This window comes from Bos grunniens, chromosome 1 (assembly GCF_055505025.1).
Source record: "Bos grunniens cultivar Pamir isolate PY7600 chromosome 1, Bosgru_T2T1.0, whole genome shotgun sequence".
NCBI lineage: Eukaryota > Metazoa > Chordata > Mammalia > Artiodactyla > Bovidae > Bos > Bos grunniens.
Window position 1 is genome coordinate 49,375,683 of NC_141165.1, and position 15,074 is coordinate 49,390,756.

The 15,074-nt window shown below is 39.3% G+C and overlaps 1 protein-coding gene and 1 long non-coding RNA gene across 3 annotated transcripts in view; one reads left to right on the plus strand and one right to left on the minus strand.

Annotated features, from left to right (window-relative positions):
• The window catches only part of LOC147379416 (uncharacterized), a 51,880-nt gene extending 38,507 nt beyond the window's left edge, over window positions 1-13,373 (minus strand). The window contains exons 1-3 of one of the 2 annotated variants that reach the window (XR_015160939.1): window positions 13,290-13,373; window positions 12,770-12,926; window positions 12,201-12,329 (exon numbers count right to left, since the gene is read on the minus strand). This is a non-coding gene — a long non-coding RNA (uncharacterized LOC147379416). Of the gene's footprint in view, window positions 1-11,801; window positions 12,330-12,769; window positions 12,927-13,289 lie in introns of those variants that run through there. The other variant, XR_015160934.1, reaches the window with a different exon arrangement.
• The window catches only part of IQCJ (IQ motif containing J), an 850,319-nt gene that overhangs the window by 537,418 nt on the left and 297,827 nt on the right, over window positions 1-15,074 (plus strand). The gene's annotated exons all lie outside the window — the stretch shown is intronic.

The following is a 15,074-nucleotide window of genomic DNA, read 5'->3' on the forward strand; positions in this document are numbered from 1 at the left end:
CAATTAGTGGTACACCTTGTATTAATTTTTTATATATAAGTGTAGACTGATAAGCAATTGTAGGAAATAATACAGAGATACTGTATACTCTTCATCCAGCTTCTCCCAGTGGTAATATCTAGTATAACTATAGTATAATAGCACAACTAAGAAACCGACAATGATACAATCCAATGATTTTATTCAAATTTCACCAGTTTTACAAACACTGTGTGTGTGTGTGTGTGTGTGTGTGTAGTCTATGCACTTTTACCAAGTGTAGATTTATGCACCAACCACAATCAAGATACATACCAGTTCCATCATGAGGATTCATATTACTGTTTAGAGCCATAGCCACACTCTCTCTTCCTCCTTCCCTAAGCCCTGGCAGTCACTAATCTGTCCCCTCGCTAAATATCTTTGTTAAGAGATGAACATTTCTAATAGTTCAATTCTTACTTTAACATATATTGGGAAAATGTGCTGTACTTAGTCACTCAGTTGTGTCCAGCTCTTTGTGACCCCATGGACTGCAGCCCGCCAGGCACCTTTGTCCATGGGATTCTCCAGGCAAGAATACTGGAGTGGGTTGCCATCCTCTCCTCCAGGGGATCGTTCCAACTCAGGGATCGAACCCAGGTCTCCCACATTGCAGGCGGATTCTTTACCACCTGAGCCACCCAGAAGCCCAAGAATACTGGACTGGGTAGATTATCCCTTCTCCCGGGGATCTTCCCGACCCAGGAATTGAAGCAGGGTCTCCTGTATTGCAGGCAGATTCTTTACCTGTTGAGCTACTAAGGAAAATGTATACTTTATAATCATCGATTTCAGAGATATTGCTTAGGATGAAGGTAACTTAGGTATTTGAGTTTTGTAAAAGAGTCAGTTTAAAGAAACATAGTGAGTAAGCAATAATTCCAATGATGCATAGCTATAAGAAAAATTGTAGAGGTGGTGGGTGAGGTGTTAGGAAACAGAACATTTAAACCAGATAGAAGAAGTAGATTGAATGGAGGGAAACCATCTGTTCATCTCTTTTTAATTCTAAAGGTTACCCTTAAATGTGAGCTGGGCATCCCAAGCCAGTACCTCTAATCCAGTTTCCAGGGCTCAGTTGCAAATTCGGCCAATTATCCCCATACATTTGAGCAAACTTAAGTGATTAAGTACAAGATAGCTCAGATATACTCTGGCTGATTCTCTGTGAATAGAATAGAAATTACCATGTGGCAAGCAGAGCCTAAACTTCTGAAGTTTTTGTTAGACATAGTTTGGTTTTTCCACTTGTAATTCATATTCAGTTCTTAAAGAATCAAAGGAAAAAAATAAGGTAGAAATTAGCATACCTGAGCATATTCTAACATAAGGGCTAAGGAGAGGAGTTTGCATAAATCTGCAAAAATTATTTGTATCTTCATATGCAAAAAGGGGGAGGAAGAAGCAGGGCTGAAAATATATATGATCATGTGGGTGGAAGGTATTCTTATTGCTTGTTTTATTCTTCCTGTAGGTATAATAACAAAGGAAATAGTTTAAAAAGAAAGCTTAAGTACAGATATTTTACTATTTTCTTCATCAAGAAAATAGTATTGCATTTAGTATTGCAGCTTTTGTGTTAATTATAATAGAATCTCTACCCCCAATGTATCTATTTATCTTCTGTCTGTTAAACTAAAACCACAACAGGGAATCTACAGTGAGTTTTCATCCAGAAGAAATACAACATAATTCCATTAAACACCTCTTTCTACCCTCCTGTACACAAAGTAGCCATTCAATAAATATTTGTTGTCTCCTGCATTGATTTAACTTAGAATAATGTTTTACTAGTTTTAACAGCGAATCTTAAAGTTACAAATTGTTTCATATCCTAGTGAATTTGAATTTTATGAAAACTATTACCACTAGAGTTATTTTAAATTTTTATTTGTGTTTTCATTTCCCATGAACTTCTAAATGACAATGAAATTAAATGAAAAATTCCTCTTACGCACTGACTTACAACATTAAGAACAAATCTAATCTTTGATTTGAACTAGATTCACTCCACAATTTCAGTACTCTTTCTTAAAAAATTAACTTAGACAGCTTTTACTGAAAATACACAGCAGAAATGGGATGGTGATACAGTTAGCGTAATCTTTAACACAAGCTATTCTAATTCTGGCTCTTAATATAAAATAACAATTTTGTATTCGAGAGTCTTCCTGCATCCTAATTAGAAGCACCATGTTACTATATATCCAGAGGCTATATCTGTAATATTTATCACTGCATTAATTCATAGAAGTTTTCCCCTGAATATTATGAAGACAGTCAGTGCATATTTTCTTTCAGAAAAATGTGTCTGGAGTTTCTCAATGGCTATTTAAGGAAAGAAAAAAAAAACCTTCATTTCATGTTCTAAATTTTATAAACCAGACTTCTATAACATTCTTCTTATTGGAAATTTGAAGAATGGGAAGTGATTATTCTCCAGAGGAAAAAGTACAGTGAGGATGGCTTAAATGTTGATTTCTCACTAAATAGAAGGACTATTGATACCAGGGTAACTCTCACTTTAAAATCTGGTGGAGGTAAAGGGAAAAACTTTACTAAGAGTACTAGTAGGGTTAGCATGTTTAAATGCTAAATGCAATAGCTATTTATAAGAAAAAACTTATAGCGTTTATTCCACATCCAGTACCAGAATTGTGTTAGGAAGGAAAATGCAAGTGTAACTCTAGTTTGACACTTCATCATAATATTTAAAGGAGTCACAGAGAGAAATGGGTTCTCCTGGAAGAATTTCTTGCCTTTTCTATCCTGCTAATTAATAGGCTAAACATAACTAGATTGGCAAGGCTGAATCCATTTCCTCCCAAGGATGGATTGAACTTCTGGCTGTGTTTATTGACAAAGCATTTGCGAGTCCACTAGATCTGCCAGGTTGTGCCCAGTTTACAGATAAAGGGTGGCTTTGGGTCACATCAACAGTTTTATCAGGTTGTCCTACCCTGAAGACATTACAACAAAACAGGCGGGGAGGATGGACTCGACTCTTTTATACACATACACAGAGACATGCCTGCACACACACACACACATACCCTCAAATTTGCTGGGGAAGAGTTTAAAGAAACTGAGCAAGTCCTCTAAAAGGATGAAAAGGCAGCTAATAATTTACTCCCTAGAAGTCTGTCAGGAGGCATAAATCAATGACACTCATGCCAATGCAGCATCTCTCTTGCATTGAACCCTCCAACACCATTACTGTGTCAGAGCAAAAACAAGGAAATGACTAGATCAAAACAGCCAGGGCTGAGGACATTTATCTTAGTCATTAGTGCACAGGAAGGTGACATTATATAAGATCAGATTGCTATGTACTCAGAAATCTGAAAATCAATTTCTTCAGATGCATGAAATAGAAACTTGATAAACATCTATTGCATTTCTGGTATTCGGTATTTATCATGGACTCAAAATTAAATTCACTTTCTTGAAGAGTTTCTCCACTCCCTAGTCATAATAATCCTGATCCTTCCTGAACACTCCTCTGCAACCCTCGAACCTAGCCCCTAATATCCTCATCCGCCACTCATCCCCACTACCAAATCTCTGCCATTTCCCACCTTAGCATATTTTTCCTGATGAGGATAAATTTGACCTGGACAATTTAAATTATAATTTCTCCAGGGAGATTACAAACCATAGTGACTTAGGATACTACTCCTTTTACTGTGCTTCATGAAGTCATTTTCCCTGCTACTTTATTTTAGAAACTGGGATTAGTAATTTAATGTGAAATTCTTTATTGAATGTCAGTTCTGCTCATTGAGCTTTCCTGGTGACTTCAGTTAAGTTCAGTCACTCAGTCGTGTCGGACTCTTCGACCCCATGAGTCGCAGCACGCCAGGCCTCCCTGTCTATCACCAACTCCCGGAATTCACTGAGACTCACGTCCATCGAGTCAGTGATGCCATCCAGCCATCTGATCTTCTGTTGTCTCCTTCTCTTCCTGCCTCCAATCCCTCCCAGCATCAGAGTCTTCTCCAATGAGTCAACTCTTCGCATGAGGTGGCCAAAGTACTGGAGTTGTCAGCTTTAGCATCATTCCTTCCAAAGAAATCCCAGGGCTGATCTCCTTCAGAATGGACTGGTTGGATCTCCTTGCAGTCCAAGGGACTTGCAAGAGTCTTCTCCAACACCATAGTCCTGGTGACTTAGCAGTAAATAAACTGCCTGCAATGCAGGAGACCCAAGTTTGATCCCTGGGTCAGGAAGATCCCTTGGGAAGAAAAATGGCAACCCATTCCTGTATTCTTTTTTTTTTTTTAATTCTGTTTTATTTTTAAACTTTAAAATATTGTATTAGTTTTGCCAAATATCGAAATGAATCCGCCACAGGTATACATGTGTTCCCCATCCTGAACCCTCCTCCCTCCTCCCTCCCCATACCCTCCCTCTGGGTCATCCCAGTGCACCAGCCCCAAGCATCCAGTATCATGCATCGAACCTGGACTGGCGACTCATTTCATACATGATATTATACATGTTTCAATGCCATTCTCCCAAATCTTCCCACCCTCTCCCTCTCCGACAGAGTCCATAAGACTATTCTATACATCAATGTCTCTTTTGCTGTCTCATACACAGGGTTATTGTTACCATCTTTCTAAATTCCATATATATGCATTAGTATACTGTATTAGTGTTTTTCTTTCTGGCTTACTTCACTCTGTATAATAGGTTCCAGTTTCATCCACCTCATTAGAACTGATTCAAATGTATTCTTTTTAATGGCTGAGTAATACTCCATTGTGTATATGTACCACTGCTTTCTTATCCATTCATCTGCTGATGGACATCTAGGTTGCTTCCATGTCCTGGCTATTATAAACAGTGCTGCAATGAACATTGGGGTACACGTGTCTCTTTCCCTTCTGGTTTCCTCAGTGTATATGCCCAGCAGTGGGATTGCTGGATCATAAGGCAGCTCTATTTCCAGTTTTTAAGGAATCTCCACACTGTTCTCCATAGTGGCTGTACTAGTTTGCATTCCCACCAACAGTGTAAGAGGGTTCCCTTTTCTCCACACCCTCTCCAGCATTTATTACTTGTAGACTTTTGGACCACAGCCATTCTGACTGGTGTGAAATGGTACCTCATAGTGGTTTTGATTTGCATTTCTCTGATTCTTGCCTGGAGAATCCCATGGACAGAGGAGCCTGGTAGGGAGCAGTTCATGGGGTCGCTAAGAGTCCGACACTACTGAGTGACTAAGCACTCACACACACAACGTCTACTCCAAAGAAATTTCTCTTAGGGTTGAGTTTTCTATTGTTTAGCCCTATGCTATACTTGGAATGTAATCTTGTAGGCTATGAAAAGTCCCCAAGAACTACAATACCATGTGCCCTTGGCCATGCCAGATTACCTTCTCTTTGTAATAAAGCCAAAGTTAGATTCCGTCCGAATGGTAGGTAGATCCACATTCAGGCTTTGGTGGGATTTTTTTTGCTGTGTTTGGACACCACGATGCTGTGCTCAGTTGTTTTGGACGTGGTCTACTGTTTAGCTTCCATTGCTACTCTTATCTTGATTTTTTTTGCTAGAGTTTGAACTAGGCATTTTAAGATGGAAAAAGACAGTCTGAGGAGGTCGTGAGTTTAACTACACCTCATTAGCTAATTAGAATCAAGTTTCTTGAACCAGCACTAACTTTTGAAAAAAAAAAAATACATCTTAAGGTCTGAAAGAATTAAGAATCCAGAGATGCCGAATTTACTCCCTAGGAGTGGTTTGGGGCCTGGGAGAATTTTGACTCATTATAGTTTTTAACTTTCTGTCTGAAGGAGCAGTTCACACGGAGGCAGACAGACGGAACAGAGCCTTCATTAGAGCCGAAACACGCATTGCGAGCACCCTTTATGTCTGACAGAGGCCAGCTAAAGAGAGTGCAGTTCTAAATTATACTTCTCACAATGCTTCCCAAAGCGAACATGGCAAATGGATTCAATTCTTTTAAACCAAATTGGATATCCGAAAATAAATTCAAACAACCAACCTAGTTTTATGTGTTCCTTTTCCATAATTTCACTGCATTCTCATTATTTGAATTGAGTTAGATCAAATTGAAGATAAAACACCTTAACACAAATTTGTAGAATGAGTTTTTAAAAGAGAAAAGGAGACTTGTTTTGAGATGGAGAGATAGCTTACCTATATTCGAATATCACTTGTTTTCATAATGTTTCACTGTCTAGCAATGGTGGCTTTTGTTATGAAAATAAAGCTGAGAAAATCTGAGTTTAGGAGTGAGACGTCACAGAACATAGTAAGATATTATCAGATGCCCACATGAAAAAACTTAGAGCAGACTAAGAATAAAGTGCCTTTTTCTTATGCATTTCAAGATTACTGAGAATAATTGAAATTCTAGGGAGAGGTATATTTTTCAGACTTGGCACAAAATCTGTGTAGACACACACACACAGCACACACACAAACACACTTACTAGCTGGACAACCAGTCCAGTCAGCCTCAGGGGAGTTTTATCCATGAGAGAACAGGAACCATCGCCCTTTGGAACATATGTTTCTAGGGGAGAATTGCCACACAGACTGTGCAATGTGCTTAGTCACTCAGTCGTGTCTGACTCTTTGTGACTCTGGACTGTAGCCTGCCAGGCTCCTTTGTCCATGGAATTCTCCAGGCAAGAATGCTGGAGTGGGTTGCCGTTTCCTTTTCCAGGGGATCTTCCCAACACAGGGATCGAACCCAGGTCTCCTGCATTACAGGCGGATTCTTTACCATCTGAGCCACCGGGGAAGCCCATACTACACAGACTAGAATGACTCATATATCTAACCAAAGTTTATGAATGAATTCTAGTGTGGGATCTGCTGAAAGTGTTGCATTTATCTTGATTTTGAAATCAACATTTTTATTTCATTGAAGTGTTTCCCTATTGTATTAATATGTATAAAATCCTCTTAAGAATGTGTAAATAGTATCTATTTCTTTATTGAAACAAGAAACATATATTGAAAAATTACTGAGCACCAGGCATATCTTCCATATGTAATGAAAGCATGGATAAAAAAACCAAACAAACAAACACAGTCACTACCCTCGGAATCATACGTTCCAGGAGGGCCACAGGATATAATGAACTGAGGAATAACGTGAGTGCTGTGGGAGCCATGTGTAGATGGCGTAGAAGATCGGGTTAAGAACAACCAACTCTGCCTCCATGGGGTACGTACAGGGGAAGGTTTCCATTGGTGGAAGGAGGGGAGTGGTGGTATCTAAACCAAACTTTGGACGATGAGACTTGGTACCTGGAAAACACTGGTTGCATGAAAGACAAGGTAAGAAGGGGCTTGATTTAGCACAAAACCAGGAGCCATCAATGGCTGTCATAGAGGCAAACACAGAGCCTAAGGGGAAGGAGGAAAGAAGGGTGGGGGCAGTCAGATGGGAAATTGTTGGACATGCCTGGCTGCTCCGTCATCCTTTATTATACTCAGCATCTATCTGAGGACCCCCATAAAGGTGGTTGGAGGTGTCTGGCAAGTCCTCAGGAATGGTGGGAGAAAAAGGCAATCCAGGCAGAGCAAACAGCCTCTCAAAGGCAAAACTTTGCAGCATAATCAGGGAAACTGTGAGTGGTAGTGGCGACTTGAGTGTGAAGCATGGGCCTGAGGCACAGTGCCAGAGCCCTACCTACTGGAAGGCCTGTGACAGGAATCAACCCCCTCACCCCCCAGAGCATGGCAAGGGCTCCCAGGGGGCAGTGAGAGACTGAAGGCCTTAACAGTCTGCACTTCTCAAAACGAGCCACCCTGCTACTGAAACTGCTTCAGCAGAACTTTGCTGTTGACTTTTAAGCTTCCCAAGCAAATACTTCAGAGCGTATCAAAGCCATTGCCAAAAACAGGTCCTTAAACAATTGGACAAAACTCCTGTTGGTACATCACATCATGTAGGCTTAAAATTGTGTAATCTGTATAAAATCCACAAGGCAGCCTAGAAAATAGGTAGGTGACTAAGAGATACTAAGGTACATTTATGAAAGTCCCTTGGTAGAGGAAATAAAAATGCAAGCATTGTGAGCTGAAGCGCGCGTGGACTTTCATATGCGCGCGTGGACTTTCATATGGTATTCGAGTCAAATGTCTATATAACTTAGTACTCATCAATCTTTTAAAGGACGAGACTGAAAAGAACATGATTATATGCTAATAGGTTTCAGAGTCGCATAAAATGGTGTGAGATTTCATTTTTCATAAAAGAAATGAGGATTACTGATCTCTTACATGTAACAGGAATGAATCTAGTCCTTGCCCTGCCTCTGATGGGTCATGTGACCTTGAGAAAGTTACTTAACCATCTTGAACCTCTGTGTCTTTTATTTTTGTAGTGGCAACGATACTAGCTGTCTGCCCACTTAATCAGTTAGTGTGAAAATTAAAAGATGCCATCTATAACAGATAACATGTATAGTAAACTGTAGGATACATGGTAAATATAGAGTCTAAGCAAAATAACTGGAAATTGTTGTTGTTATTGTTTAGTTGTTCAGTTAGGTCCAACTCTTTTGCAGCCCCATGGACTGTGGTCCACCAGCCTCCTCTGTCCATGGGATTTCCCAGGCAAGAATACTGGAGTGAGTTGCCATTTCCTCCTTCAGGGTATCTTCCCAACCCAGGGACCTAACACAAGTCTCCTGCATTGGTAGGCAGGTTCTCTACCACTGAGTCACCAGGGAAACCCAACTAGAAATTAGAACAGAATAAAAATGCAGTGTCAGGGTGGGGAATGGCTGATCAGTCAGAAAGAAGCTTGTTCCTTAAAGCAATAATCAAAGGACTGTATGCTTCTCTAAGAAAATCTGTCCTTTAAAAGAACAAGTCATCTGATGCATGAGTAGGTAGCTCTTATAAAGTGAAAGCCGATCTCATCTCAAGCAGACATTGTGAATGGCAAGCCTGTTGTAAAAAACAAAGACCCACAGGTGTGACTTTTGTGTACCTTCCTGGTTGCAAAGAGTCGGACACAACTGAGCAACTGAACAACAATTTGTTTGCTAGCTGACAATACACATGCGGAGGTGACAGGCCAGGGCGGGTTTAATAAATGACACCTTGGAGAAAACACATACCCAGAAATTTTCACTGCCAAATAATGCATGACTGGACAAATGTAAATACCTGGACCCAAAGGAGCCCTCCCTGCTTGTCTAAAGATGTTCAATGCAAACATCATAAGGAACCCCTGGGACCATTAAGCTTCTTCTACTTTCTTTAAAATTTATGAGCACATAGCCTTACAGCTTAGATTTTAGCAGAGCATCAGCAGTATCTTGTAAAGGGGAAATGTCAGTTTAAAAATTTGCATATAATGATATTCACTTTTTATAATGCATAGGTCTATGAGTTTTAACAAATGCAGAGATCTTGTGACCACCACGACAAACAGGGAAACAGACCCTTTTCAATATCTTTTGTGGTCAAAGTCCTCCCTATCCCTAATCCCTGGTCATCTCTGATCTGTCCTCCATTTCTATAGTGTTGCCTTTTTCAGAATGTCACCTAAATGGAGTTATTCAGCATGCGGTTTTTTGCTGATTTAGGTTTTGAGCTTTTTCAAGTTATTATAAAAATGCCCCTAGACCAGGGCATCAAAAGAAAGCTAAGCTCAGATCCAGCTGGAGATGGGGCTGGTTTTAGTGAGCCCTGTGCCTCCCCCTTCATTCTTTGTTGCATCAGGCTGACAGGAGTTATATTTTCATAAATGTTTTTTGCATTGGGTTTTTCTTCTCTAGGGCATCAGTAGCTTCTGTCATGGGCACAGCCAGACATTATTCTGCAGTCTTTTACTGACCACTTGTTTTCAAATCAGGATGTGGTGTATACAGTGCTGGCGATTCAGAGCTGAGAGACCCTGGTCTCTGCTATCAAGAGGCAAAAAATTCTCCATTAACTGCTCCCTGGTGTCAGGTGTGTGCTATGGAATTCTCAATTCTTTTCAAACAACATCTGGCTTATTTTCACTTTTATATATTTAATATTTGAGCATGTGTTATATGCCAAGCACCTTTCTTGACATTTGGAATAAAATAGTGAGCAAATAAAGAAAAACCTGTCTTTAAAAAAAAAACTCCTATCTTAATGGAATTTATAGTCCAACTGGTGGAAACAAATAATAAAACACTCAGTTCAGTTCAGTTGCTCAGTTGTGTCCAACTCTTTGTGACCCCATGGACTGCAGCATGCCAGGCTTTCCTGTCCATCACCAACTCCCGGAGTTTACTCAAACTCATGTCCATTGAGTCGTTGATGCCATCCAACCATCTCATTCTCTGTTGTCCCCTTCTCCTCCTGCCCTCAATCTTTCCCAGCATCAGGGTCTTTTCAAATGAGTAAAACATTTTTCAAATTAATAAAACATTAATATAATAAGTAAACTAAGTGCTATGTTGGAAAGTGAAGAATACTATGGAAAAAAAGAAAGTAAAATGAAATAATGGAGTGCTCGGGGAAGGTAAAATTGCTATTTAAATGATTTATTTTAAGAAAAGGTGGCATTTCCTTGACAAAGGTAAGAGGATTAGTTATCTAGTGAAAGAGCATTCTAGGCAGAAGGCATTTCTCATGCCCCTGAGGAAGGAGCATGCCCAGAGTGTCAAAGGAAGAGGAAGAAGGACAGACTGGCTGGAGGTGACAGAGCACAGGGGTAGGAGATGAGATCATAGAATTAATTAGGGGCTGGGTAATGAGAGCATGTGGGACCAAGTCAACCATTACAAAGTGTCTAGTTTTCACTCTGAGGGCTATAGGAGCCTTTGCAGGGTTTTGAAAGGGGGCCTTGCTTCACCTGACTCACATTTTATAAGGATCTCTCTGGAAAGTGTTTTGACAGTAGATTGTGGGAAGCCATGGGAATCTATTGTGGTGTTCCTGGAGAGAAATGAGGTTGTAAGGACAATGGTTATTAGCAGTGGAGGTCAGAAAGTTGAATTTAGGATATATTTTTAAGGCACATCCAACATGATTCTCTTAGTTTGTATGTGAGTTCTGATTTTTTAAAAAGACTATTCAAAAATGACTCCATTTATTTGGGGCCTGAGGAACTGAAATGTTGGAATTCCCATCAAGTGAGTAAGGACAAGGCATGAATATAATATTACTTGGAGAGAGAAGATCAGGACATATTGAGTGTTAAGACAGATATTAGATATCCTTGCAGATCTGGTAGAGAAGTACGAGCTAGAGATGTACATTTGAGAATTCTTGGTGTAGAGATGACATTTAAAGTTATATGACTAGATCACACAGAGTAAGTCTCAGATCATCTTCCTGTCTTGGGTTTAATAGCTAAACTGAACTAGAAGCCTGAAATGAGATAGGAAAACCTCCTTCTCTCAGAAATTCAATGTCTCTTACAGTTTGGTCTGGGTTTTTCCGACTAGCAGTTCCCTCTCCCTCCCTTCTTCCTCCCACTGTGTCTTCTTATCATCAACATCACCAACCTCCTCCATTTAAAGAAAAGGAAGAGAAACAGAGAGAGAAGAGGAAAGAGGGAAGGGAAAGACTTTTTATACTACTGATCATATAGTCATATATGATCATATATGATCATATAATCCCACTTCTTATTTTCACAATGTAATATATATACATATATATATATACATACACACATATATATGTACACACATATATATGTAGTGACTGACGAGCAACTTATCCATATATATGTATATATAAAAATTAGTTAACAATGAAAAAAATTTTTGATTATTTATATATCTAAAGAACCAAGGAGATAAAATGGACAGTTTTATTTATCTGTTTTATATTGGAGTATAGTTGATTAACACGTTAGTTTCATGTGTACAACAAAGTGATTCAGTTATACATATACATGTATCTATTCTTTTTTAGTTCTTTTCCCAATTAGGTTGTTACAGAATATTGTGCAGAGTTCCCTATGCTAAACAGTAGGTCTTTTGTTGGTTATCGATTTTAAATATAGCTATGTGTACATGTCAATCCAAACTCCTTCTTAACTATCCTGTCTCCCTTCCCTTAACCCCTGGTAACAATACGTTCATTCTCTAAGTCTTTGCATCTGTTTCTGTTTTGTAAATAAGTTCATACATATCATTTTTGAAAGGTTCTACATAAAAGCGATGTCATATGATGTTTCTCATTCTCTGACTTACTTCATTCAATATGACAATCTCTAGGTCCATCCATGTTGCTCAAATGCCATTATTTCATTCTTTGTAGTGGCTGAGTAATGTATTTTCGCACTTTCAAATTTCATTGAAAAGGGCGATGAAGAATGTTTGCTGTGAAAGAGAAGGCAGCCAGTGAGTTTTACTAAAGAACTTTGTACAGCATGAGGAGACAGTTGTTTACTTCCGTTTCACTTTCAAATCCTCAAGTGTCTGGACTTTTAAAGTTACCCAATAACGTCAAGATTCAGCAATAAGGCAGGCTTTTCATAATGTGATATATGATTAGCTACATTTTACCAAGAACTGCTTTTTCTCCCCCTGAAACCACAACCTATCTCACAGGTGAGCTGGAATCGTGTGGAAAGTGTTGCTGTATACACTGTCCTGAAGTAACTATTTCCTCTCCACTCCACTGGATGCCCACAGGAACACCAGGGAGACCCAGGATCTCCTGCCCACGGAATAGAGCCCAGCGTTTGCACATCTGACCATAAACCTGTCATCCCTGGCATGAACATGCATAAGTATTGGTCAGGGGAACCTTTACCTACCTCTCGCCCTGCACGTGGCCTCTCTCCAGATTGCTTTCTCTGCATCACTGGGACCTGCGGGCTGATCCCTCCACAGAACTTTTGCCTCGCTGCTTCTTCCACCCTCACCATCGTTGATGCTGATCACCTTCTCCTGTACCAGGATGAATGGCTCCTTCTGCAGAAAATTGGAGACAGAAGCCTAGTTCAAAAAGCCTCCATTTAACACTCACTTCTTACCCCATTTCCTTTTCCTCCATCTCAATTTCCTTCTTCTGAATGTTCTCAATTACAATTTTTCTGAAATTAAACTCATATTACTCTTCTTAGTTTAAGTGTATTACCTTGGCCATGACCAAGGTCTGGCTTAGAGAAAGTTAACAAGGAAAATAAAGAGCCGCCGTAAGATTAAGTTCATTAAAAAGTGAAAAGAGTAGATTGAAAGATTTAAAAAAGAAAATTGACATAATAAATAAGTACATCACTTTAATAAATAATCATTTTTTATGTAGATGTAAGAAAGTAAAAAATAATCAAGGACCTTGTCTTTTGATAGTAAGCAACATTTCCTCTTTCATAAGGAGCAGAGTGAAGCATAGAGAGATGATAAATGAGCACAACAGCTGCTGCGTTGGCTCAAAAGCTAGTAATGTGATAGTAATGAACCCAAAGGATGATGGGCCCTTGCAGGTTGCCCAATAATGAAATATTGAGTAAATACCACAGCAATTGTTCCTCCCCACCAGACAAATACACATCTGTGCAAGTGGCCATCTGGCAGGATTTGGTAGATGAAATTGTCATACTTCATTATCTGAGTTTCTGTGAGACCCCTAACAAAACATTCACCAGCCCTATCACCCCCACAACAACTATTTTTATATAAAAACAAGACAATTACCTGGTATCTCTGCTAACATTTGGTCAGCTCATTTCAAGGGTGGTATTCAGGATTGCAAATTGACATTGTCTCACTGGAGGTCATTTGTTTGGTGTTATTTAGCCCTATTCTGGGCTTTCCTGGTGACTCAGTGGCAAAGAGCCCACCTGATATGCAGGAGATTCAGGTTCAGTTACTGGGTCTGGAAAATCCCCTGGAGAAGGAAATGGTAACCCACTCCAGTATGCTTGCCTAGGAAATCCCATGGACAAAGGAGCCTGGTGGGCTACAGTCCATGGGGTCGCAAAGAGTCGGACATGACTTAGCAACAAAAAAGCCCTATTCTGACAGAAAACATAAAGGTATAGTTTTTAATATTAATAATGGGTTATATTTTTACTAGGTGCCTGGAGAAGAATAAAAAATACCTGAATCCAAGTAGGAGAATAGGTGGAAACTCTTCAACTTTTGTTTAATGAAAACTGAATTCCTTTAGACAAGCTAGTTCTAAAACAGCTACCTCTTGCTCTTTCTCAGAATGCTAAATAACTATTTTGCATGTTGCTGGTTTCAATAATAGTTTAATACAGAATTTTGGAACTTTCCAAAGAAGGGACATTTTTACTGTTCTCCGTTGCTAGCACATCTTGCTATCATCACTCTACTTTTCATTGATTTCGAGATAAGAATTGCATATTAGCAAAGCTAAGAAACAGGGATTTGTAGTTTGATGCAGACTTCTAAATGGTCAATAAACATAATCTATGAAAATGTTATTAATAGAAGTTGAGGACATAGTAGACACTCAAAAGTACTTCGAATTGCATATTAGCAAAGCTAAGAAACAGGGATTTGTAGTTTGATGCAGACTTCTAAATGGTCAATAAACATAATCTATGAAAATGTTATTAATAGAAGTTGAGGACATAGTAGACACTCAAAAGTACTTCCTGATTTGTTGTGAAGGACCCTGTGGTCTAAAGGAAATGGATTTCCTAGAACTATTGGTATAGGAATTAAAACTGCATATAATAAATAGAACTCCCAGACAAAGAAATCTTTGTTCTTGTTCCTTTCACTGCAAAGGAGAAGTTGTAGGAGTCTGTGTCTAGCACCTAGTAGGTACTCCATGAACATTTCTTCAATGAATCTATAACAGAAAATATTTATAATATACTCCCTGTGGCTCTCCCAGAGGTACTATTTCCTCAGCTCTACTGCTAGAGATTTAAAATTGTTCTGCAGTTTGTAATGGAAAGAAATGGAATGGCACCTCTACAATTTGGGAGGCAGAAATGAGAGCTACAGCTAGTGCAGAGAGTCAGACAGAGCAATGTGGAAGTGACTCATGAGTTAAAATTCATCATAGATCCTCCACTTGACTAATTAATCCACCCATCATTCAAGAGTTTATGTGGCCCTTTCCCTCTAGTTCAGTTCAGTTCA